Raw genomic sequence first — 7,937 nt, 5'->3', positions numbered from 1 at the left:
AAATGATCTATGTAAATTTGATAGACTTGAGAAGTAATTAGGGTTCCCTTCAATAAATCTAGAATATTCTTTGATTAAAATGTATGCATATCCCAAACTGTAAGATGAGATATGATATTTGCATGGAATGGAAACATCCTACTTCATAGCACACTAGGTTAAAATAATTGTGATTTTTTACATAAATAAATATTGATCATCATTATACAGGATGCAGTTTTTGATGTCTTTTGTATAGTAATGGCATGTTATGTGCTTTTCAGCCAAAATGGAGTGTTAAGAAATGTATAACCAGTCAGATATTATATCCAACTTAATTTTAAACTGAGCTTTTAGACTTTCTTTAAAGTTCTCTAACATTTCCAGTCCACACGTGAGGGGTTGATATGAGCTGTGAAATTTCAGAGTGATAGCCTACTTTCAGATGGTGTTGCTGCCGACCTTGCCAAGTGGTACTTCCACTGACTCAGCAGAGAGACTGACAGCTGAGTATACAGTTGTCAGACTTCTTATATCCTCAGCTAGGCAGAGCAGAGTTTGAGGCAGGGAGAAACTAACAAGATTTGCCTAATCCACTGTAGTTCAGGCCTCTCAGTCGGGCAAAGTGGATTCATATTTTAATTGACCATGATTTTTAGAATTTAGTCTCCTTTTACCAAATTTTCCAAAGTCACTTTGAAATATTTACATAATACTGACGATTTTGTCTAATATTCATAATGATCACACTTTGAGCTATTGATTATAATCTGGGTACTTACTGTGGAAAATATTCTGGTCCACATGTCATTTATGATAAACAAGGAGAAAGAATTTGTGTTTAAAACCCACTAACACTTTGAGATGCGTTATTGATTATATTAAGATCTGGAAAATAAAGTGAATGATAGACAAATTTTTTAAATATTCATTGTAAGATATTAACTGGGTCTATTTCTTCAAATCATCTAGTAATAATTATTCCATTAAAATCATTTTAATTATAATTTCACCATAGAAGTAATGTGTAGGAGATAATATTCCTACAGATCCATAAAAATACTGATTTTTCTTCAATTTCAAACTGAAACTCTAATTCCCCTTCAGTTTGTTTATTCAGTTTAGAATCAGCATTAGTCAATATTTATGGAACAATAAATCATGATCTCTGTGCTCTGTTTAGTCACAGAGGTTTATGCATTGGGTTATCATACATCTGGGTTCCCTGTGACAGTCCAGTATATGCCTGACTTCCTATCATGATGATAAATAGCCACCCTTTCACTCTCACTCCATTTTGGATGATAAATTTTATGATCACCCCATATAAAATGGGCTCTCACATGTACTTTTTCACTTTATGTGGTAGTACATTTCAAATTTATTTTCCTGATCCAAGTTCTAAGCCAGGAACTGGAAAACAAACACTCAGCAATGTATGAAGGACCATATTATACTTACTTATAAAATAGTAAATAATAATAACCAAGAGAAAACTCATAATTATTTATTAAAACAGCAAGTTATAATAGTTTTTATTTTTCAAAATAAGTTCAAGCAGAAAAAGTCAGTCTAAAAATATGCAATTACATTATTAAGACACACACACACACAAAGTTGTGTCCAGCTCAAAACTAAGACATGACTGCTTCCTAGTTGCTTATTTTATATATAGGATTTTAAAATTCATATGTAATTGCTGCAATATTTAATCAAAATTTGACAAAGCAGTGTTGATACTTGTCTTAATTTTCTATGCTGGAATGGATATCTTTCTTATTTAAAATTATTGCTTCCAGATATCGACATTTGTCAGCTTCAGTTCTGATTTGCATTGGCATTAAAGAAGCTAGCCTTCTCATCCTTCTTGATTATTCCATTCTCTTGTAAACTCTCAGTTACTTGCTTCTTCCCATTATCTTGGCTGCTTCAGTCTTGATTGCTTTGTCTGTTCTGATATTCAACTTTATCTTCCTAGCTCTGCAATATTGCTTAAAGCTGTGCTTGTTTTTCTGCCTTCGATTTTCTATATTTTATGTAAATTTTCAATGTTTTGCCCACCAAGTTTGAAAATGATCCAAGGGAAAAGGAAGCCAACAGAATGTTAATTCACTACTCCGAAGATCCCTATACTTCAGCAGCTTGGCCCCTTGGTCCCTGCTTACGTAGGAATCCATCTTAGTTTTAAAAAATATATTATTTTTACACTTTTATCTGGGTTTGCTAGTTGTTATTGATCTCCTGCAAGCTACACCAACTGATTCAGAATTAGAATTAGAAACATTTTTTTTCAATAAATACTTGTTTCTCTCTTCTTAAGAAGCAGAAATGTGTAATTTACAATAAAACCTCTCTAGAGAAAATAGTGAACAATTCTTTTAGCTATGTGGAAACTTTCTGAAGTGTGTACACCTTTGAACTATTTTGATCATTTGTGTGTAAATGTTGGGAATATTTTATTGCACACTATTTTCTTATCTCGTATATTTGATGCCTAAATAGGGGAATTTTTTAATCAACTATATTAGAAATAAAGCTATAGACCCATTTTTCTAATTTAGTATGATAGAGAACTAAAATGCTCCATTTAATTTTTTTCAAATTGGTCTGATAGATTGATACTCTGTAAATTACCTTTTAACAGAATGGAAACTAAAAAATATGCTTACATTTAAAAAAATGTTTTTATATGATTCTGGACAGTAAATGCTCTGTCTCTTTCTTTTTCCTTTTTCTTTTTCTTTGCTAATCAAACTTGTGTCTGAAGTATTAGATTATTATTTTCAAGCAATCTAGCACAACTTTCAAAATACTATAACAAAATCATCTATTTATTTATTTTATTTATTTATTTTTTGCTCTGTAGTATGGCCCTTTCAAAATGCAAGCGTGTCTTGAAATACTTACTTCTCTCTTTTAGGTTCCAGGAAAACAGAAAGTTTATTTTTTTAGTCTCTTCTTAGTAACTAACACACTGTTTAGCATATAATAAGTGCCCAGGAAGCATTTTGTTTTTAGGAAAAAGATTATGACATTCTTCAATTCCAGATTCCCCATTCCATCTACATTCATTCCCATTGGATATCAGTTAGTAGTCTCTCAAAAAAGAACTTTATCTCACAGTATAATTCTTTGTAATCATATTAATCCAAGTAAGCTTAAATGTCAAGTGAGATATTTTCATCTCTTTATCTCAGAGAGCTACAATTCCATGCAGCCATTAAGTACACATGTAACCAGCAGTACAAATTAAACCAGATTATTCCCAGTTACTCAATGTGATGAATTTAACATTTTTAGCTTTATTTCAGGAAGCACAATAGTGAATGGATAGGGTAAATTTAAAAAAGCAAGAGCAAATGCTAACAAATTCAATAAATTATTTGTTTCATAATTTGACAAGTAGTTTGTTTAAAATTTAATATTCAGTGTGTGTGGATTTAGAACTGATGGCAATATCTTATTATCTTGATTAATTTTCCTTCTCTTGCATTCATTTATTAATTTATTCACCTTTTATTCATTCCATATATACTAAGTACTTATCATGTGCATAGTACATTGTAAAGTTTTCCAAATTTATGTGATAAATGAGAAAATCAGTACAAAGATATGACTTTATCATGTTAAACTCTCACATAATGTACTTATCATGTCCTTCATAAACTTCAGTTATGCTGGTTCCCCTGGGGCAGCTGACGCAAACCTGGTCTCCTCAACACCTGCTGGGGCTTTGACTTCTGGAACACACAGGGCTGAGTCCATGCTGATAGCCCAGGGGCTTCAGGACAACATGGGGTCAAGTCCAAGCTAATGGGAGCGAAAACTCCTCAGAACTTGCTTGGGCTTAGGCTTTGGGACATTGTGGGGTCCATTTCACACTGACGGGAGCCCCATCGCCTCAGGACCTGGTGAGAGGATTGCGGCTGAAGGGAAAGGTAATCCACAGGACCCAAGACATGGTAGCTACTAATATACTCTTCCCAAGGTGTCTCATAATTCCATGGGGACTCCTACAAGGGAAATAAGTATCACAATTTTGGTTGAACTTAGTCTGGCCGTGTGGCTGACAGGGTCTTTGTGCTCCGGCCAGGTGTCAGGCCTGTGCCTCTGAGGTGGGAGAGCCGAATTCAGGACATTGGTCCACCAGAGACCTCCCGGTTCCACTTAGTATCAAATGACAAAAGCTCCCCCAGAGATCTCCATCTCAACGCTAAGACCCAGCTCCACTCAACAACCAGCAAGCTACAGTGCTGGACACCCTTTGCCAAACAACTAGCAAGACAGGAACAAAAACCAACAATTACCAGAGAGCCTGCCTAAAATCATAATAAGGTCAAAGGCATACCAAAACATACCACCAGCCATGCTTCTGCTCAGCAGAAAGACAAGATCCAGGCTTATCCACCAGAACACAGGCACCAGTACCCTCCACCAGGAAGCCTACACAACCCACTGAACCAACCTTAGCCACTGGGGGTAGACACCAAAAACAATGGGGAACTACAAACCTCCAGCCTGTAAAAGGGCGACACCAAACACGGTAAGTTAAACAAAATGAGAAGACAGAGAAACACAAAGCAGATGAAGGAGCAAGGTAAAAACCTTTCAGACCAAACAAATGAAGAGGAAATAGGCAGTCTACCTGAAAAAGAATTCAGAGTAATGATAGTAAAGATGATGCAAACTCTTGGAAATAGAATGGGGAAAGTACAAGAAACATTTAACAAGGACATAGAAGGACTAAAGAGCAAACAAACCATGATGGACAGCACAATAAATGAAATTAAACATTCTCTAGAAGGAATCAATAGCATATAACTGAGGCAGAAGAACGGATAAGTGACTTGGAAGATAAAATAGTGGAAATAACTACTGCAGAGCAGAATAAAGAAAAAAAGAATGAAAAGAATAGAGGACTGTTTCAGAGACCTCTGGGACAACACTAAACGCACTAATATTTGAGTTATAGGGGTCCCAGAAGAAGAAGAGAAAAAGAAAGGGACTGAGAAAATATTTGAAGAGATTATAGTTGAAAACGTCCCCAATATGGGAAAGGAAATAGTCAATCAAGTCCAGGAAGCACAGAGAGTCCCATACAGGATAAATCCAAGGAGAAACATTCCAAGACACATATTAATCAAACTATCAAAAATTAAATACAAAGAAAACATATTAAAAGCAGCAAGGCAATTCCACTACTGGGCATATACCCTGAGAAAACCATAATTCAAAAAGAGTCTTATACCAAAATCTTCAATGCAGCTCTATTAACAATAGCCAGGACATGGAAGCAACCTAAGTGTCCATCAATAGATGAATGGATAAAGAAGATGTGGCACATATATACAATGGAATATTACTCAGCCATAAAAAGAAATGAAACTGAGTTGTTTGTAGTGAAATGGATAGACCAGTAGTCTGTCATACAGAGTGAAGTAAGTCAGAAGGAGAAAAACAAATACCATATGCTAACACATATATATGGAATCTAAGAAAAAAAATGTCATGAAGACACTAGGGGTAGGATGGGAATAAAACACAGACTTACTAGAGCATGGACTTGAGGATATGGGGAGGGGGAAGGTAAGCTGTATTGAAGTGAGAGAGTGGCATGGACATATATACACTACGAAACGTAGGGTGGATAGCTAGTGGGAAGCAGCCGCATGGCACAGGGAGATCAGCTCGGTGCTTTGTGACCACCTAGAGGGGTGGGATAGCGAGGGTGGGAGGGAGGGAGACGCAAGAGGGAAGAGATATCAGAACATATGTAAATGTATAACTAATTCACTTAGTTGTAAAGCAGAAACTAACACACCATTGTAAAGCAATTATACTCCAATAAAGACGTTTAAAAAAAAAAAGCAACAAGGGAAAAACAACACATAACATACAAGGGAGTGCCTATAAGGTTAACAGATGATCTTTCAGCAGAAACTCGGCAAGCCAGAAGGAAGAGGCAGGACATATTTAAAGCGATTAAAAGGAAAAAACTAAAACCAAGATTACTCTACCCAGCAAGGATCTCATTCAGATTTGATGGAGAAATTAAAACGTTTACAGATAAGCCAAAGCTAAGAGAGTTCAGCACCACCAAACCAGCTTTACAACAAATGCTAAAGGAACTTCTCTAGGCAGGAAACACAAGAGAAGGAAAAGACCTACAGTAACAAACCCAAAACCGTGAAGAAAATGGTAATAAGAATATAATATAAATAATTACCTTAAATGTAAATGGATTAAATGCTCCAACCAAAAGACATAGACTGGCTGAATGGATACAAAAACAAGACCCATATATATGCTGTCTACCAGAGACCCACATCAGACCTAGGGACACATACACACTGAAAATGAGCAGATGGAAAAAGTAATTTCATGCAAATGGAAATCACAAGAAAGCTGGAGTAGCAATTCTCATATCAGACAAAATAGACTTTAAAATAAAGACTATTAGAAGAGACAAAGAAGGACAGTACATAATGATCAAGGGATCAATCCAAGAAGAAGATAAAACAATTGTAAATATTTACGCACCCAATATAGGAACACTTCAATACATAAGGCAAATGCTAACAGCCGTGAAAAGTGAAATGAACAGTAATACAGTCATAGTATGGGACTTTAACACCCCACTTCCACCAACGAACAGATCATCCAAAATGAAAATAAATAAGGAAACACAAGCTTTAAATTACACATTAAACAAAAGGGACTTAATTGATATTTATAGGACATTTGATCCAGAAACAACAGAATACACTTTCTTCTCAAGTGCTCATGGAACATTTTCCAGGATAGATCATATCTTGGGTCATAAATCAAACCTCGGTAAATTTAAGAAAACTGAAATCGTATCAGTTATCTTTTCTGACCACAATGCTCTGAGACTACATATCAATTACAGGAAAATATCTGTAAAAATACTAACACATGAAAGCTAAACAATACACTACTAAATAACCAAGAGATCACTGAAGATTCAAAGTGGAAATAAAAAAATACCGAGAAACAAATGACATTGAAAACATGATGACCCAAAACCTGTGGGATGCAGCAAAAGAAGTTCTAAGAGGGAAGTTTATAGCAATACAATCCTACCTCAAGAAACAAGAAAAGTCCCAAATAAACAACCTAAGTTTACACCTAAAGCAAGTAGAGAAAGAAGAACAATAAAAACCCAAAGTTAGCAGAAGGAAATAAATCATAAAGATAGATCAGAAATAAATGAAAAAGAAATGAAGGAAACAATAGCAAAGATCAATAAAACTAAAAGCTGGTTCTTTGAGAATATAAACAAAATTGATAAACCATTAACCAGTCTCATCAAGAAATAAAAGGGAGAAGACTCAAATCAATAGAATTAGAAATAAAAAAGGAGAAATAACAATTGACACTGCAGAAATACCAAGGATCATGAGAGATTACTACAAGCAACTATATGCCAATAAAATGGACAACCTGAAAGAAATGGACAAACTCTTAGAAAAGCACAACTTTCCACGACTGAACCAGGAAGAAATAGAAAGTATAAACAGGCCAATCACAAGCACTGAAATTGAGACTGTGATTAAAAATCTTCCAACAAACAGAAGCCCAGAATGAGATGGCTTCACAAACGAATTTTATCAAACATTTAGAGAAGAGCTAACACCTATCCTTCTCAAACTCTTCCAAAATAAAGCAGAGGGAGGAAACTTTCAAACTCTTTCTATGAGGCCACCATCGCCCTGATACCAAAACCAGATAAAGATGTCACAAAGAAAGAAAACTACAGGCCAATATCATTGATGAACACAGACGCAAAAATCCTCAATAAAATACTAGCAAACAGAATCCAACCGCACTTTAAAATGATCATACAACATGATCAAGTGGGGTTTATCCCAGGAATGCAAGGATTCTTCAGTATAGGCAAATCAATCAATGTGATAAATCATATTAAAAAACTGAAG

This window comes from Kogia breviceps, chromosome 5 (assembly GCF_026419965.1).
Source record: "Kogia breviceps isolate mKogBre1 chromosome 5, mKogBre1 haplotype 1, whole genome shotgun sequence".
NCBI classification, from domain to species: Eukaryota; Metazoa; Chordata; class Mammalia; order Artiodactyla; family Physeteridae; genus Kogia; species Kogia breviceps.
The sequence above is the reverse complement of the archived record's forward strand: the minus strand, read 5'-3'. Positions refer to the sequence as shown.